Raw genomic sequence first — 19,201 nt, 5'->3', positions numbered from 1 at the left:
GAATATTCAGTGCTTCTCCTTGTCTTACAGGTTTAAGTGCAAATTCCTCAACAGAGTATTTAAGGTCCTCAACAATATGGCTTTGGCTCACCTTTTTTAAATATGATCTTTAATGACCCTGGAGCTTGAATATCATCTCCCGCTCAAACTGGGCTCTCCCCAAGCAAGGCACCAGCTTCCCCCCCCCCCCCCACTTTATGTTTTCATTTTCCTTTATCTGGGGTATCATTCGTGGTTTTTAACTGTCAGTTTAGGTCAGCTGGAATTATGTTTTCTGGAATCCCCTTCTCTGCATGGTTCTTACATAGGGGGAGCCACAGGGAAATGCACACGAGATTTGGAAGGGACGTGTAGCAGTATCCATTGCTTTGTGAGGGCCTGTCTAGGCTCCTAGGTACTACTGACTCTCACATACATAACTGCTGATCTGGTGGCTGATCTAAGAGGGGGCAGCAGCCATACTCAATGTACCTTCAACGTCTCCAGTCCAAGGCCAGGCAGATGTGGAGCTCTGTGGCTAAGACCCCCAGCTCCTTCTGCAGGCCATTCACATTGGCCAGGTTAGGTACAGAGAGATAGTTAAGGGTTGTCCAGGTTTCTCTCTTCCCCATCACATCCAGCTTTTCTTCCTGACTGCCTGCCTACCACAGACAGAAGTAGTCTTCTACAGTCTTCTTCGCCACCTCCTTTTCATCTCCCACTGTTCCCTTTTGAGGCTTTAATTGTCCAGCTTCCCCCCCCCCCCCGCAATTGTAGGTACCATCCTTATAATAAATCCCACATTCCATATCATTCACCCATATCATTTATGCTCCCTGGTTGGACCCAAACTCATACACTAATATTTTTACACTCCCCACTAATCTATGTCCAAAACCTGCCCATCGATTCAAGAATCACTTCAAACACCACCTCCTCATAAATCCTTTCCTGAGTGACACAGCTGTCTTTTTAAAACACTAAAAGGGGACTATTACTCAGCCATCAAAATGAATGAAATCTTGCTATTTGCAACCACATGGATGAAACTGGAATGTATTATGCTAAGCGAAGTAAGTCAGTCAGAGAAAGACAAATACCATATGATTTTACTCATATGTGGAAATTAGGAAACAAAACAGATGAACATACGGGAAGCAAAAAGAGAGAGAGAAACAAACCCTAAGAGACTCTTAATGATAGAGAACAAACTGAGGGTTACTGGAGGGGAGGTGGGCAGGGGATGGGCTAAATGGGTGATGGGTATTAAGAAGGGCACTTGGGATGAGCACTGGGTGTTGTATGTAAGTGATGAAACACTAAATTCCACTCCTGAAACCAATATTACACCATATGCTAGCTAACTAGAATTTAAATAAAAATTTGGGGAAAAAACACGAAAAGGTCTTTCCATATATCTTTTAGTTATCTTACATACTCTTACACTCTTCCAAATATTGTACAAGTTGTATTGCAAACCTCTGTGAGCATCTTATCTTTCAAAATGATCCATAAATTCTTGTTCTTCAGGGGTTGTGTTTGTGTAACGATATTTTAATCTCCATATCTCACTAGTGACTTGCCTACAGAAGCTTCTCAGGAAACATCCTAAAGAGTAAATGAGTTATCCATGCTACCACTCCCTTTTTAATATCACAGGTAACTAAAACTCAGTGCTACAGTATATGGTATAGCCTCACTTACATGCAGACTATTCTGGGGCCACTTTATTCTTTCCATCCCCTTCCCTTAGAGAAGGGCCTGTCTCATGCGAATCCAACCCTGTATATTTTTATCGTACACACGTCTCTAACAAAACTCGTCAGCCTGCTCCCTAGTCTCTAGTAAAGCGGAAACAGCTAATTATATGGGGAATGGAGAGAAAGCTGCTAGAGGAAGACATGCTGAAAGTAAGAAAAAACTTAGCAGACAATGAAAGAGAGGACAGAAATTTATGAAAATCAGATTACATAAATTTAAAAGTATACTAGTCTAGGGCCACTTATTACATGGGTACATGATCTCATCTCAATAAATTTTAAAGGAATTACAGTCCACTCCAATAAGCTGTCCTGAATCACCAAGATTAAGTAATGCCACCTATCTTAGAATAATCTCCTTCTGAAATTATTTTTAAAACAAAAATTTACAAGAAAGTTACGGGTGGCTCAGTCAGTTGAACATCTGACTCTTCATTTCAGTTCAGGTCATGACCCAGGGTCAGGGGATAGAGCCCCGTTGTCTGGCTCCATGTTGAGCATAAAGCCTGCTTCAGATTCTCTCTCTCTCTCTCTCTCTCTCTCTCTCTCTCTCTCTCTCTCTCTCCCCCCCCCTTCCTCAGCTCATGTGCCTTCTCTCTAAAAAATAAAAAAAAAAGTTACATATTGATATCTTACTATTTAAAAAAAAATCCCACAGCACCTCCCATTCTCAGGAAAAGAAAAAGCTTTTTATTTTTTTTAAATTTTTTAATATTTACTTTTGAGAGATAGAGAGAGAGAGAGAATGACAGAGTGCAAGCAGGGAAGGGGCAGAGAGAGAGGGAGACACGGAATCTGAAGCGGGCTCCAGGCTTTGAGCTGTCAGCACAGAGCCCGACGGCACAGGGCTCAAACTCGTGAACCATGAGATCATGACCTGAGCCGAAGTTGGGCGCTCAACCAACTGGGCCACCCAGGCGCCCCCCAAAAAGTTTCTTTTTATTTTTATTTTGTCATGAATTCATTCAACTAATATATAGTGAGGGCCAACCAAGACTCAGGAACTGTTCTCATGCTTGTGTGTATGTGTGTGTATTGTGTGTATGGACCTTTCCTCCAAGGAAATCATCAAACTTGGGCCATGTGAGATGATAAATTTACACCTTTTAAATATCTCATAAAAAAAAAAAAAAAGGTCATTGTAAGTCAGCACCCTATTGGTTTCTTACAAAGATGCAAGCAAATGCAATCAACCAAAGAGGACTGAGTTCATTGCTACTAGTTTCTTCCAGGGCAAAATAAACTGTCAACTAGAATGAAGCTTCTTGCCTTCCCCACACAACCTTTGCCTCATTTCTCTGCCAAACATCTTTTCACTGCAGGGAAGATCCCTGGAGACACCAAAGGTGCTGCAACCCTGCACAATTTGCTTTGGAAGAAAAACGTGGCAAAACACAGGTAAGAAATATTTGATTTTATCATCACCGCCTCCCCAGTACATATATGGAGGCAACTATAACACCCTTTAGTTTTATCCCCTGGCTTAAAACTAAAACTTATAATTTACATAAGGTTGCAATAGGATTGGATTAGATAATGAAAATAAAGCATTCAGCACAGCTTCTGGCACACAAGAAACATTGCATCAATATTAGTGTGATGATTAGCAAGAGGTCCTAAACTTGCAGCAAGCTCTGTAAATTAGCCTCATTAAGGGTTATCTAGGGTAAAATTTGAGTCTTCTCCTGCTTTCCCTTTGCCACCCAGAATGTTCTGGAGTCATCACGGGAATGTAAAATAACTTCCCAGCAAGCCAGGTCCGGCTGGGCAGAAGGATGTGCAGGGTGAGAAGTACCGTCTACAGGTATGTCAGATGTCTGGAAGAGAGAGAGACAGGGCAGTTCTACAGCATCTTGGCTCCCATATCATTCCCCAGGACTGGCCCTTCTACCTGCAGGAGTTTTCTGCTGAGGGCAAGGTACCAGAATGGGTCCTAGAACAAAATTAGTATCACTGATTATAGGATTGGATCATTGGCTCTGAGTTTTGAAGGAAGTTAGTAAAATAAGCACAAGTGAAAAACTGCCTGAGTATGTAAGTGTAAGCGTGTTTGGGGAGGTTATTTTAGTTCAAAAAAATAATAAAAATAGCTCAAATGGACTGAGCACTAATTATGTTCCAGGCACTGTGCTAAGCACTTTGTGTACATACTTAATCCTAACAACGATTTTATTCTTGTGCCAACAACGCAGATGAGGACACAGGTTTAAAGATGTTAAGTAAATTTACCATATCCCAGAGGTAGTGAGTAGCATTACCCTGCACAGATTGCCTCATTCTAAAACCCACTTTTCTTTATCACTATGCTAATGAAACAATACAACTTGAAGAATAGGTCACGTATTCATTCACTGATTCAATACATTTATTGAACTATTCCTCATATTCTCATTGACCTATTCCTCATCCCACCACAAAGTGGGACAAACAGAGATGAATAAAATATTCAGGGTCACTTCCAATCAAAATGCAGGACAGTATAGTGGCTCAGCTTGCCCAAGTTCAGATACTAGCTTTACGACTGACTGTGATCTTGAGCCTCAGTTTTCTCTTCCTCAATGAAAAGTAATAGAGAATCAAGTCATTCTGTGGTTTCAACAAGCTAATGTTCGTAAAGCACTTAAAAGGTGCCTGGCATATGTTTTCAAGCTATTTTTAGTTTATATTATTAAAGGCATGTATGAGACTCCATATGCATATGTAGGTGAAGAGTTCATAAAGGAATTTTATTTCTGGAAGAGTTGGGCACCATCTAAATGTGTAGATCCAGAAAGAAGAAACTGATATTACGTGGAATTAAATTTGCCTTTCATACGCTTCCTTCTCAATACAGCAGATTTCCGAAACTGGTATTGAAAATCTTAAAAGGAAATAGCTCTGGGTGCAGTGTTTTGGGGGACTGCTTACATAAAACACCTACACAAGAACTGTAAAATTTCCAACTGAATTGAACTGAGCAGCAGTGCCTACATTTCCATCCATTACTTAGTGCATGTGGAAATAAGAATATCATTTGAGAAAAAGCAAAGGAATCTGATTTTGCCTATTTTACTTGTTTGTGTGTGTGTGTGTGTGTGTGTGTGTGTGTGTGTGTGTGTGTGTTGAGACATTCTAATGGGGGTTTGTCTGTTTGTTTGGAGACATTCTAATAGGAAAGTCCATGAATGACACATCAATGAAACTGAATGGTCTCTCTCCTCTGTTCATAGGGGATCAGAAGAGTTTAACTCCTCATCTAATAAATAAATTCTTCCATTTTCCTTCACTCTCTGGGGCTCCAAATATGTCAAACCTGGTCACTATCCTACTTCAATCCTTTCGGTGACTTTCCTTCTGCATTTTGCATAAAATCCCAACTCCCGCCCACCGCCTGAAAGTGTGATGTAGCCCCAGCTTATATTGCGACCTTATTTCCAGCCCCTCTTCCCCTCTCACCTGGCCCCTGCCCTCTCAGCCATGATTTCAGACCAGCCTGGCTCCTTCTCAGGCATTTTCCTTAGCTCAAATGTCGCCTTCTCAGAGGTGTCATCCCTGACGACCCTATTTAAAACTGTCCCTCCTCCACATCCCTTTAGTGCTGCTGTCATTGTTTCATCTCAGTTCCTTGTTTCTTGCCCTGAAATCATTTGTATTTCTTCTGTCTGCTTGTCTGTTATCTGTTCACTTATATTGTACTTCTGTCTCTCTCCCTCCTAACAAGGAATTACCTCAACATCTCTGCTTCCCAAAGCAATTTTTGACTGTGTATGTTTACATATGTATACATGTGCATAAATGTATATATGTGCATAAACATATATGTGTGTACGTGTGTGTATGCATGTGTGTGCATAAACGCATATGTGTATGTGTGTGTATGTGTGCACGTGCATAAACACATATGTGTCCATATGTGTGCATGTGCATAAACGTGTGTGCACATGTGTACATAAACGCATATGTGTGTATGTGTGTGCGTGCATGTACATAAGCATGTGTGTGAATGCATGCGTGTGCATAAACATATATGTGTGTGCCCATGCACACATGCATAAACATATACGTGAGTATGTGTACATGTGCATGAATGTGCATAAACATATATGTGTGCATGTGTGTGTACAAAACAAGTTTTTTATTTCAATATTACATACATGATTTGTTTTCTTGTTCAGTTCCATTTCTTTCTTTCTACCCCTTGAGGACAAACAATTATACTAACACCTATCTGTGCATGTATTTATTCATCATTTACTCAGGATTAAGTAGTTGCTATTTGCCAGGCACTGTTCACGGCATACAGCAGACAGCCGGGTCTCTGGCCTTGAGGATGTTACATTCTAGTGGGGGTGAACTAAACAATAAACAATAGACAGACTAAATTAATTAAATAAATCACATGTGGGAGCTGAGAAAAGTGGCAACTGCTATGGAAAAAGGAAAAGTGGGCAGAGTGGGTAAGTCAGCTGAGCAATGGCATGGGTGGAGATGGGAAGCAGGATGAGGGGTGATTTTATGTAAAGCAATCAAATAGGCTTCTTGGAGCAGATATTTGAGCAAAAGCTTCAAGGGGATGGGGGAGTTAGCTATGCGGTTATCTGAGACACTGGGTCAGAGAGGAAACAGAAGGCAAACTATACAGGGTCTTACAAGGCAGTTTTAAGACTGGCTCACACGCCGAGTGAAATAATGTGTGCTTACTTGTGCCAGCTACTGCCTGGGGAACTTCATTTGTACTAACTGATTTAGTCATCACAACAACCCAATGAGTTATGTGCCATGTTAATCTCATTTCACACGGAGAAGTTAAGTACTTTGCCCAGGATTACACAAATGGAGCCAGAATATGAACCTATGCAAGTCTCCAAGCCCCTACGATATATTGCCTCTCAGTATAGAAAATTCTGATCCAGTGATTCTCAGACTTCAGTGCAAAGGCCCTCGATACCTGCTTCTTTAACAAGCTGTCTGTATGATTCAGATGTAGATGGTCCAGGTATCACAATTTTCACCAAATTCCTCCTCCACGGGAAAACTTTCCAAATATTTTAAGGTAAATATCACATTTGCTTCCTATACTTACCATCCCCTTTGTCTGTCAAATTGGGAAAAATTTCCTTAGACCAGCAGAAGCATCTACTCAACATACCCACCCTCTCCATCAGAGTTTCATGTGAATTTCATCACATGGGTGAGGGTCTGGGGCAAATAGCAGCGCTGAATGGGGAGAGGGATGAGTATTTACTGTGGGACCTATGGGTGCCAGTCTAGGGACTTGATACATTTTATCTTGCTTTAACCTCTGTAATATATATAAATATATAAAGACAGGTACAGATATAGATATCGATGTGTATCTATCTAGGAGATAGCCAGAGTATGCTAATTTCCATTTCACAGATGAGGAAACCAAGTCTACACAGGCTGAGCAAGCAATATCTAGGGTTCAACGACTCTAAAACCAGCCAACTTTTCACTACCCATTCTAATCATTCACTCCCCAACCCCTGCCATTGTTTCATTCTGTAATTGGAAACCAAAGTCCAAGCTTCCAGAAAAGTGCTATTTAGTGTGTATTTCCACTCTCCAGCATCCATCATTTCTGTAAGTTGAAAAAACTCCTATATTTATTCAATGAGAGCCAAGCTTCTTCCATGGGCACTAAATTAGCTCAAAAGAATAAAGCAGAAAATATGCACTCATAATGCTAAAATTCAAATGAAAGCCAAATATTTTATCTCTTTATTTCTTTGTAGAAGATTATGGTGATTAATGGTGATACAGAGCTTGCGTTATATAAAAAAAGACTCTCTTTTCATTTCCCAAACAGTAAATGTCAATGTGCATAACCCAGCCATCTCTTTTCTCTTCCCACCCCCAAACCTGCATCCTGAGGGGAAAACAGTGTGTAGGTCATGGGAATGTGGCAGAATCCCATCCTGAAGGAGATGGAAGGTGTCTTTATGGATCTGACTCCCAGTGCAACACGCAGTTGTGAGTCTCACTGAGGACAAGGAGGCTGCTGGGTGTCTGGGATTTAGGGTGCTCCACATGCCATGGCATGTGGGTGCCTCTGTGGCAAGAAGAGGGTTGTTCTTCTCTTGGCTTTTCATGGTATCTTCTAAGTCATTACTCTACAGGCACAGACTCATAGAACACCATACCTTAGAGAGCATCTTGTCCACATTTCTCATTTTAGAAGTGGGAAAAAGGACACTGAGAAGGAAAAGCAATTAACCAGTAGTGGGTTGGACTGTTGGACTGAATCATTAAAGGGAAAAAATACATATAACTTGGAGTTAGAAAGCTGGGGTCCAAGTCCCAGCGCCACTAGTCACTAGCTATGTGGCTTCAGCAAATATTTAGCCTCTCAGACTCAGGATGAAAAATGTTGTTGCTTTAATTACCTCAAATTATTGTAAAAAAAAATATGTGTGTGTGTGTGTGTGTGTGTGTGTGTGTGTGTGTGTGGGTGTGGGTGTGGGTGTATATACGATAACATTCATTCTGAGGGCTTTTACAGTTCTATATAAACAAAAACTATTATTGTTTGAACCTAAGTATTATACTTCCTACTCCAATATCAATTTGGGCATGCAGTTGAATATCATTGCAGATGTTAATCATATTAGATGTTAAAATCCCCATGCACCAGGCTCTTAACAAGTGTTATGGCATATGAATGACACCTATCAAAAGCCTGATGAAAGGGGTTTTAGTATCTCTTCTTACAGATGATGAAAATAAAGCAGAGACAGACCAAATAACCAAACGCAGGGAAGCTGGTCTGGTTCTAGAGCTCACAAATGTTACACGGCCAAAATTTTAGGTTACCATAGCATCTAACCATAGCTGGATTAAAGAACTGTGTTATCTATGAAAAGAACACTTTCAGATAGCAGTGTTTATAAAATGACTGGTTCTCTTTTCTGTTGTCTTTAGCATTGATTGGAAAAGGAGGAAACCAGTGTAATCATGAGGACTTATGTGCCAGACAGGTAGAAACCACAGGCATTTCCTGGATATAAACTAGATATAAAAAGTCACCAGTCTTTATCCAAATTATGTCAAATAATAGCTGGACGGATGCATATTCTTCATTGCTTTTAGAAATCTTGAGATCAGAGTTCACTGCAGCTGCCCGCTTCCCTGGAAACTTCCTACTTTCTTTTGGTTAATTAATTCATGACAGTTGACACTGGCCTTGCTGTCAATATATGCAAGCGAGCACTTCCTTCCCTTCCCTCTGTTTGCAGCAAAACACCCTTTATCATTAGAATAAAAAATGTCCTTTTCCATCATTGAGCCAGTGATGTCCAACTTTCTTTCTTTCTTTCTTTCTTTCTTTCTTTCTTTCTTTCTTCATCTTTCTTTCTTTCTTTCTTTCTTTCTTTCTTTCTTTCTTTCTTTAATTTTAGAGAGGGAGGAAGAAAGCGTGAGTGAGGAAGAAGGGCAGAGGAAGGAGAGGGAGAGGAATGGAGGGAGAGGGAGAGAGACAGAGAGAGAAAGAGAGAGAGAGAGAGAGAGAGAGAGAGAGAGAGAGAGAGAATCCCAAGAAGGTTCCACACTCAGTGTGGAGCCCAAGGTGGGGCTCAATCCCATGACCCTGGGATCACGACTTGAGCTGAAATCCAGAGTCAGATGCTCAACTGACTGAGCAACCCCAGTGCCCCAATGTCCAGACTTCTTAGACTCTGTGATTCCTTAGCATTTTTCCAATTTTCTGTGACCATAAACTTAAAGGAATTAAAAGTTACCTTGTTAGTCCGTAGAGATGGCCTTTGAGATACTTAGAAACATAATAAAGCATGAGAAAACTAGGAAACGTATTCTGGGCTTACTTGACACCGTATGAAACCATCATTCACTTAACTCTGTTCCTTTTATATACAAGGCACTGTGCTACGTGTCTCAGCTGCTTAGGTGCTAATCAGGGAGTTGGACAAGAACACAAAGGGACAAATTACTGGCTCAGAGTACAAACAAATAACTAAAATCACAGTAGAGATAGGAAGAAGATGGTAAAGCATTTAAAGGGGTCCATGGACCAGGAAGGAGCAAGAAAGGATTCAAGCAGCATTGTAGGAAGGACAGAGGAGGAGAGGAGATGGCTGCTGAGGTGGTATGGTGTGGGGACACAAGGAGGGGACATTCCTAGATCTAGCTATACAAGTCTTCCGATTTTATGGTTGGGGGTCTAGCAAATGTGGCGGTATCATAGACCAAATGGCTTTACACTCAGGCACACACCAGTTCTAATTCTCAGTAATTGCTCACCTTGAGCAAGTCTGTAAGTGTCTCTGAGCCTCAGTTCTTCCATCTGTAAAAGGCAGACAATAATATACACCTAAGAGTTACTTTTATGCTTAAATGAAATGACAGAAGTGCATGCACCAATGAATGTTGATTTCCTTTGCCCTCCTCTGTTTGACCGGAATATAGATCTCTCTGCATAAAACAAAGGGTATTTTCTGTTTATTTCCCTTTCCCCTTCTAGCCTAGACTTTCACAAAGAGATACGGGGACAGAATTTCAGAGTTAAAGGAAACTTTAAAAAAAAAAAGTAAATAACAACATATTGCAGAAGGAACTTAGGGATCATCCTGTACAGCTCGCTCACATTTGAGGCTCAGAGGTAGAGACTTCTCAGTCACAGCCAAGGTAATACCAGGATCAGAATGGCAGGATGGGGACAGGTGGGTAAGCAGTCCTAGCCCAGGCTCTCAGTTCTCATCCAGAGGCCACACAATTTCAGGTCTTTCTTACCCACTTAACCTCTCTGAGCCTTAGTTGCCTCCAAAAATACCCAGGATCATTGCAAGAATTGAATGAGGTGATCTCTGTAAGGCACTCAGTACAATCCATGATGGAGTTCAGTAAAGAGTAGTTATTAAATTTTGATATTCACGTTTAACTTTTTTTTAATTTTTTAATGTTTATTTATTTTTGAGAGAGACATAATAGAGCCTGAGTAGGGGAGGCACGGGGTGGGGGGGAAGGAAACACAGAATCAGAAACGGGCTCCAGGCTCTGCACTGTCAGCACAGAGCCCAATGCGGGACTCGAACCCACAAACATGAGATCATGTCCTGAGCTGAAGTCCGACTCTTAACTGACTGAGCCACCCAGGCGCCTGATTTTTAATTTTTTTAATGTTTATTTTTGAGAGAGATAGAGAGAAAGAACGAGGAGGGGAGGGGTAGAGTGAGAGAGGGAGACACAGAATCCGAAGCAGGCTCCAAACTCCAAGGTGTCAGTGCAGAGCCCCACGCAGGGCTCAAACTCACAAAACGCAAGATCATGACCTGAGCTGAAGTCGGACATTTAACTGACTGAGCCACGCAGGTGCCCCTTGATTTTCACGTTTTAACAGACGAATACATCGAAGGAATGTATGGCAGAAGAATGAATCCATGTTTATTAAATGCCTCCTGTGACTGAGGTGCTGAGAGAGAGAGACTCCAGCTTCTGGGCAGGCATCAGTGTCCCTGTTTCCCAACTGAAGAGATGGAGGTTCATATCAACACTCTACCTTGCCCCCTGCACCTGTCAGGCTGCACCACTCCACACGGCTCCAACTGCCTGAGCTAGGCAGAATATAAAGTCAGGCTACAAGGAGGTATCCCCATCAGTGTGACAACCCCATCCATGTGACGACCCCATCATTACATCCTCCCTTTTAAAAAAGAAAAAAAAAACAACCAAATTTGCTCAGTTTTGAGCAAATGAGTAGCTAACCCAAATTAATCCTCCAAAATATCAGATGCCAAATGTTCTGTAACTTGCCAGTTCATTGGGGCTTTTATTTCTCCCACAGAACAATTTCCAAAATGGGCAAAGAGCACAGTAGGTGGCTCTCTTTAATATTTCACGGGCAAGGCGACAATGACTCACCAGGTCCTACATCTGTGTCACTAGCAGAAGCCTGACAAAGTTGAGCAACAAATGAAACTGTGTGTATGCTGGAGATAACCTTTATTTTATTTTTTTTCTTCTGCCTCCTCCTCTGATTTCCTCCAGCTACATTCTGCTTTTCTAACAGTGCCAGGTAAGATGACGCTAACTGGGCACCTTTTGGCAAAAGCAAACATATGCTTCCAAATGCCAAAAGCAAGGAGCAAAACATTTCTCCCAGAACTGCATTTGCAAGCCTGTCTGCTTGCTGCAGAGCAGAGAAACCTGATGGCCTGTGGGGAGTCTCAACGGATAAATGGCCCCATTGCCTGGGCCAGAAACAGATCTGTTCATTTTCCTACATAAGCCTGCAGCCATCAGTTTCCACAGGGAGGACTGAGGCTCCAGACCAGTGATCAGCACCCGCCAGCAGCAGTGAGTGGTCTTTTCTGCAAATGCCGCCTGTGCATGCTGTTCCCTATTCCATCCTGGACCCACAGAATTGGTGAAAGAAGTGAAGAACGCTATGGCCACTCGTGACATTTGTTCTTCAATCTTCTTACTACCCTGTGAATTAGCACAAGGATGACAGAGGGAGGAAACCATTGAGAACAGGAAGAAAAAAACGTGACATGTCTTCACAGTACTCTTCCTCCTAGGACTGGAAAGTACATTACATCAAACACAGGAGAGTAGGCAGGTTGCCTTAGAGATCGGGGCTTTCAAACTTCCTCTCCTGAGAGCTGGCCCCCCTAACCTCTACAGAGCATGTTGACGAATTGTTCCCTCAGCAAGGAAATTTCCTCTTTGGGACAGAAAGGATACCCTGCAATCACCAGCCAAGTAAGGCCAACTTAACTGAAGTAAATTGTTAAGGAGATCATTGAAGATGTGACAGGGTGTGACGGAAAAAGCCCTTAACTAGAAGTCACCAGGTGTGAACTGTGTATCCAGGGCTGAAACTTAAGAACCATGTGACTCTAGAAACCTCTCAACTCTCTGAGTCTCATTCAGTCTCTTTCTCAGTAAAATTGAGACCAGCTAAGAAGAGATATTGTTTAATGAGCACCTACTCACTACATCTACTTCACATTATTCTACTTAATTTTACCCTCACGCAAATCCTTGGGGTAAGCATTTTCTTTTCCATTTTAGAATTGGATAAAATGAAAGCTCTAAGTGGTGAAATAAATTGCTCAGTATTACCTAGCTACACAGGTATTAGAACTGAAATTCGAATTTGGCCACAAAACCTAAGCTCCTTCCACTATTAATATGCCTGCCACGTCCTTCCCTCAGGGCTATAGCAAGTAGCAAGGAAGATCATATATATGGAATATGCCTTGGAAATTTTAAAGTTCTCTCTGCATGTGTGTATGATTTTTGTCACAGGTAATCTGGATAAGGAGAAAAGGTATAACAGGGTATTCTTTCTTTAAAGAACCAGAACCAAAAGAAGTTACCTTCCAATCTCCCTTCCATTCCCTTGTTCTGACCTTATTTTTAACATTTTCCTTTTGCCCACAAGTCACCGGTTTCTCAGGCACGCGTTCAGATGCATACTGGCCAGGTCATCACAATGCATGCACACGGAACAGACTGACGGAAGCAAGTGATCCCACCCTCTGCAAACGCTTGGTGTGGGAGGCATCTCCAGGGGCACCACCAAGTTCTTCCTTGCCCTCAAGATGTATCGCACTCCCCCCTATGCACTCATCAATAACCCACACAAACGAGAGGGACTGGGAAGCAGGTAGCTAACTACAAATGCTGAGAACTCAATTCAGACACTTATGGCATAGCCAGGAGACAGTAGTAAATAACTGTATGAAGTCAATCAGAATAAAATCAATTTTCATGAGCATGGTGAGGATATATGAGGAGGTTTTTTTCATTTTAAAATGCCAATAATTAAGGAAGACAAGAGTAGGCATTTGTAGTATTTCTGTTTAAATAAGGCAAGTTTGTGTCCACAGGGACTGAATTTTGCACCACCACTATATAGTCCAAAAGAAACACATGAGAATTGTGTTGTTGTTGTCCTACAGTAAAAAAAAAAAAAAAAAAAAAAAAAAAAAAAAGAAAAAAGAAAGAAAAAGAAAGAGAAAATGAAAAGAAAAGAAAAGAAAAGAAAAGAAAAACCATAAAGTTGCTTGTCTGACTGAAGACAGCAGGAATACAAGGCTTAGAACAGTCTGTAACACAGATGGAACTTCCAACTTCTCCTCTTGCCTTCCTACTTTTTGTCAAATTCCAGACGCTCTTTGCCAATAAAGGATGCCACAGATCAGGGCTTCATAGACCTGAGGCTTGGCCTAACATCTAGGGGGGTTGGCATCACTGAGAAACATTCATTTTGTATTCCAAGTCAAGCATCCATGATCAAAGTTACATGGAGACAGCACTGGGAAAACACTTTTGGAGCAGTTCAAACTCCAAAAAAGTAAACACCACAACATCCCAGATTAAAAAAAAAAAAAAAGTCCCTGTAAGGTGGTATGAAATCACCTTTCTGAAAATCCCCTGTCTTCACGGTTACTGTATAACAATATTTACAATAGCAGCCATCAATCTCAAGCTAACCAGGTGCCATGCCAGGCACTGTGCTAAACGTACTATCTGAATGATCCCATTTCGTCCTCCCCACGACCCTAAGGGCTTCTTCTGATCCTTATAATCTCCATGTTGCGGCTGGGGGGAGGGGAGGGGGGAGGAAACACACACACACACACACACACACACAGTACCAGAAGGACTGCCTGAATTGCCCGACCAAGTTCACACAGCTAACACTGGGCAGAGCTGGACTCAAAACCAGGTAAATCGTCCGCTTGAGCCCGTAGCTACCCCAGAATCTGTGAAGCCAAGCAGCGAAAGCGCTTCAAGAGGCGCGGCGGCTCTCAATTTCACAACCGGAGGTGGAGGGAAGACAGACTGGGGACGGCTCTTAAAGGAAACGGCAGAAGTTTGCTTTTATGTTCGTGATTTTTTTCTCTGTAACTCGGCTTCCTTGTTCCATGCCAGCATTCAGAAGTGCCAGGGGCCATGGCTCCGTGAAGCCAGCTACTCCTAAACGAGGGGCATCCCATCCCCTACAGGACCACCGGCCTCCTCCCGGCGCTGGGAGACAGCTGCGGGTACCAACCCAAGTCATCCGCGCCCGGGCGTCCCTCCCCTCGCCACCACCTCCCCGGGCGCCTGCCAGACAACCTCGGCAGGGGCATCCTTCTGAGAAAGCAGGTCAGGGGGAGACCGAGCGAAGCTGCGAGCAGCCTTTCCCCAGGCTGTCACAGCTCCAGCCTGGAAGCGGCGTGACACACGCTGGGACACACTGCCCTCTTCTATCCTCACCGCTCACAGCAGCGCCCTGGAGAAACCCGGGCGGGGGTACGCCAGGGTGGATCCCTTGAAGGGCTGGAAGTGGGGTGCAGCAACGCGCAGCCGTCCCCAAGCTGCGGTATCTAAAGCTCCACAAAGCAAGATGGGTTCGAGTCCTGGTCACGGCACTAACTAGCTGTGTGACCTATCCCAGCCGCTGCCTCGCTCTGTGCCTCAGTTTGTCCTTTTGAGAAAATAAGAGGGTGGAAGAGATGATTTCCAGGGGGGTCCTTCCACCCTGAGAGGTGGGTAGGTGATTCCTCCAAGCCCTGCAGGCAGCGAGAGACTCACCTTTCTTGGGAAGCAGCGCGGGGCACACCGAAACGGTGGGGAAGGGTGCAGGGTCGCCCAGCACTGCTGCTTTTCGGTGCGTCTGGCCAAAGAGGAGCCCAGGGACCCCGATCCGGCCAGTCTTCCCCCAATGAGCCTCTTACTTTCCGCCGCACTTTCTTTTTCCCCCTTTGGGGCTCCTCCCCCGGCGCGGCGCGATTGGCGGGCGCCGCGCTGCTCCGGCTCCACCCGCAGCCCTGGCTCGCCAGCCCGAGGCGCTCGGGGCTCCGCGGAGCTGCGGCCGCGGGGCGGCACCGACGGCAGCTCCGCCCGCGGCGAGGAGGAGCCGCGCTGGGGCCGGACTGCGGGCGGACGCCAGGCTGCGCCCGGCCCCGACTGCGCCTAGCCCCCGCCTGGGCTGGCTCGAGCGCGCCGGCGAAGGAGAGGGTGGGTCCCGCAGCTCGGCCCGCTGCCAGGCGCACGGCCAGAATACGCCCCCACCGTGCACAGAGATGCACACAGGCGTTCATTGCAAGCACCCTGTCTTCACAGGAGACATCGATGCCACCCCGCCTTTTCTCCCCGGGTCTGTGTACTTAGCTATCCTGCTGCAGCAGGGCCGTGAATCAATTCAGGCCACAGGATGTGCGCGAGCCCACCAGGTGCCAAGCACCGAGTGCGACAGGAAGAAACAGACAAAATTTCGGTGGTTCCGGGGCTCTTGCTCCGCCACGAGTGGCACCCGTGGGAACAAACAACTGGTCATGAGAGCAGGACTGCATCTGTATTTTCCACTGGTGGATACCCAGTGCCTAGCACAGTGCCTGGTACTAAGTAAGCCCCGAAGACGTGTGAGTTGAATGAGTGAATGAATGAATGAACGAATGAACGAACGAACGAACGAAATAAATCTCAAAAACATTACTTCCCCTTCTTTCATTCCCATTTCTCAAGGTTTCTGCCAGAGACCTCAAGTACTCTCTCCCATTCTAGATGGTAGTCTGGATAATCATCCCAAGAGACTTCATAAAGATTTTCATTAAGTCAACTTCTTTGTTCAAGAACCTTCTGTTGGTGGTCCATCACGATTTCTTCCTGACTGGCGGGGCCCTGTCGTCATCACCTGTCCCCATTTCTGACACTTCCTAACAAAGGCCCTCTACCACATTGACTTGTCTCTTCACACATGCCTTGCCCGCCACCATCTCCTTGATTTTTTTTTCCTTCCACATTTAGAGTTAGCTAATTGAATCTTATGAATTTATCCAAGAAATCGGCATCCAGAGAGACAGAAGTTAAGGGAAAGGAGAAGAAGAGGGCCTGCGTGAACTATCAGGTGGAACTAGCAGGTGGCAGTCTCTGTGCATCTACCTGCAAAGATGGCCAGCAATGCAAAACCCAGACAGCGCCCATGCCTTCAAGGAGCTTAGCTCCCCAAGGCAAAATAACACTATAACGGAAGCTATAGAAGTGTCCATGTTCTTGCATTTACTGATATCATTTATGAAAATTAATCCTTGGAAACGATTATTGGTCCCTGGATACCTTTCCCAGAGTACATGCTCACAACATTGTTTCTGAACCCAAAGGCAAATAATCCAAAAGAATTTTTAAAATGACCTGTATGAAGCAAAAAGAGAACTGTTCCTTGATTTATTATTTATTCATTAAACATACTCAGGACATGGACTTTTTTTTCTGTTATAGTACCCTTACCAAGCACTTACATAGGTGCTTACAATATAGCAGGCACTTTGCTTATTTAATTCTCATGGCCAATAGGGTACTACTATCATCTCCAACTTATTGATCAGATATAGAGAAGTTGTATCTTGCCCACAGCTACAAGCCTACAAGGGGAGAATATAAATTGAGAACTATTGAGAACTGAGGCAGTCAGTCTTCCTGTTATTAGCCGCTCCACTGTATAGCCTCGTGTGCTTTCTAGAAGACAAGACTGTGTGCCAGGCACATGCTGGGGATTCAAAATTGAGCCACCTATAGTCCTGGACTGTGAGGGACTACTCAGCTTAATGAAGATGACACACATATAGACAAATAATCATTGCATTATATATTGAAATTTGAAGACAACATAAGTGGGAATGAAAATGAAGAAAGAACTAATGCTATGTATGCACACAATAAAATAGCTGCTATCAAATTAACATATTATAAAAATATGTCTACAAAGAAAAATGCTTACAATATAATTAATAAGTTTGTGTAAAAGTCATGGAAACACATGGGCGGTAATTGAAAGAAATGTGGAAAGCGTGAATGTATTAGGATTATGAGAGTGTAAGCATACTTTTTCCTTTTTTAAATTTGTTTTAATGTAAAAAGAAAAAAATGTTAAGAACTCACATACTATGTATTCAACGAACAGTTGTCCCATGAACGAATGAATGAATGAATGAGGCTGCAAACTCATTGGTGTCAGTACCTAACAGTGTTGGGTGTGCAGGGCATGCCCAATAAAATATTCTGAAATTGGTTGAAGTATTGGAAATGCATGACTTTCTTCTTCCCTTTGCTACTATCCCTCACCTTTTCCCTCTGATTATCTTTACTCGTATGCCTCAGAATATTGCTAGTCCCTTGAACCCAATCCAGTCAGAATTTGGGCCCTAACACTTCATAGTCAAGGTATCTAATGACCTCCTCTTTGCCAAATTCAGTGGTTAATTCTGTCTTCATCTTACTTGACCTATTTACAGCATTAGATACAGTTGATCAGTTTCTCCTTCAAACTCCTTCTTACCTGACTTATCTTTTTCCATTGATTCATCTGCTGCTCCTTTCCAGACTCTTTTGTTGGTTCCTTCACCTCTTCATCATCCCTGAAGGTTAGAATGCCCCAGGGCTTATCCTTGGTGTGCTTATGTTCCCTGCCTGGGAGATCATATCCAGGCACATAGCTCTCTCAAACATCTGTACGATAATGACCTGCAAATTTAAGTTTGCAGGCGGAACCCCAGACTGTCTTTATCCTATTGCTTCCTTTAAATGTCTTCTCTAATGTTTCATATACATTTCAAACTTTACATACTCCAAACAAACTATTTCTACCACTCCCCAAACCACCTCCTCTCCCAGTTTTCCCAGACTGACAAGAAACACCATCTTTTACCCAGTTGTTCAGGCCAAAAGGTTGGATTCACCGCTGATCCCTGGCTTTTTCTCATAGCTCATCTGCAAACCAGTGGCAAATTTTGTTTCCTCTACATTCAGAACACATCGCACGTCTGAACACTAGTTCTCTCTTCCACCACAACCACTATAGACCAGGTCACTGTCCTCTCTCCCCTCACTGGCCCCCTGCTTAGCTGCTTGCCTCCAGGGTCTTTCCTCACACTTCAGGTGATTTATCAATGGATATCAGAATAAAAGCAGGCTAGGGATTGAGGGCAAGGACCTTGGAGCCAGACTGCCTGATTTCTAGTTTAAATTCTATAACATATTAACACAACTGGTCAAGTTACTTAACTTCTTTGTGCCTTACTTTTATCATCTGTAAAAATATAATAATAATAATAATAATCATGTGTACATCAGAGGGTTGTTGTAAAATTTAATGAGCTAATTAGAAAAGAGATTGGCACACGGGAAATACTATATAAATACTAGTTATTATTTTTACTAGTGGTAAAATGTCATCCTCTGTTCTCAAATATTCAATGAATTGTTATCATGATTAGAGAAATTTCCAGAGTGCTTACTCTAGCCTACAAGGCCCTACACTGAATTACTTCTTCTTCTTTTTTTTTTTTAATGTTTATTTATTTTTGAGAGAGAGAGATACCCAAGCAGGGGAGGGGCAGAGAGAGAGGGAGACACAGAATCTGAAATAGGCTCCAAACTCTGAGCTGTCAGCACAGAGCCCGACACAGGGCTTGAATTCATGGACCCACGAGATCATGACCTGAGATGCATTCAAG

At 43.2% G+C, this 19,201-nt stretch overlaps 1 protein-coding gene across 1 annotated transcript in view; it reads right to left on the bottom strand.

The window, feature by feature from the left end:
- Positions 1-15,436, bottom strand: part of IL1RAP (interleukin 1 receptor accessory protein) — a 127,128-nt gene extending 111,692 nt beyond the window's left edge. Inside the window, exon 1 of the mRNA XM_047876380.1 lies at positions 15,282-15,436. The gene's annotated coding sequence lies outside the window, so the exon portion shown is untranslated. The remainder of the gene's footprint in view (positions 1-15,281) is intronic.
- Positions 15,437-19,201: the final 3,765 nt, after the last annotated feature.

The sequence above is a fragment of the Prionailurus viverrinus genome, chromosome C2, assembly GCF_022837055.1.
Source record: "Prionailurus viverrinus isolate Anna chromosome C2, UM_Priviv_1.0, whole genome shotgun sequence".
Lineage (NCBI taxonomy): Eukaryota > Metazoa > Chordata > Mammalia > Carnivora > Felidae > Prionailurus > Prionailurus viverrinus.
Note: the sequence above shows the minus strand (reverse complement) of the source record. Positions and strands in the feature narration are given on the sequence as shown.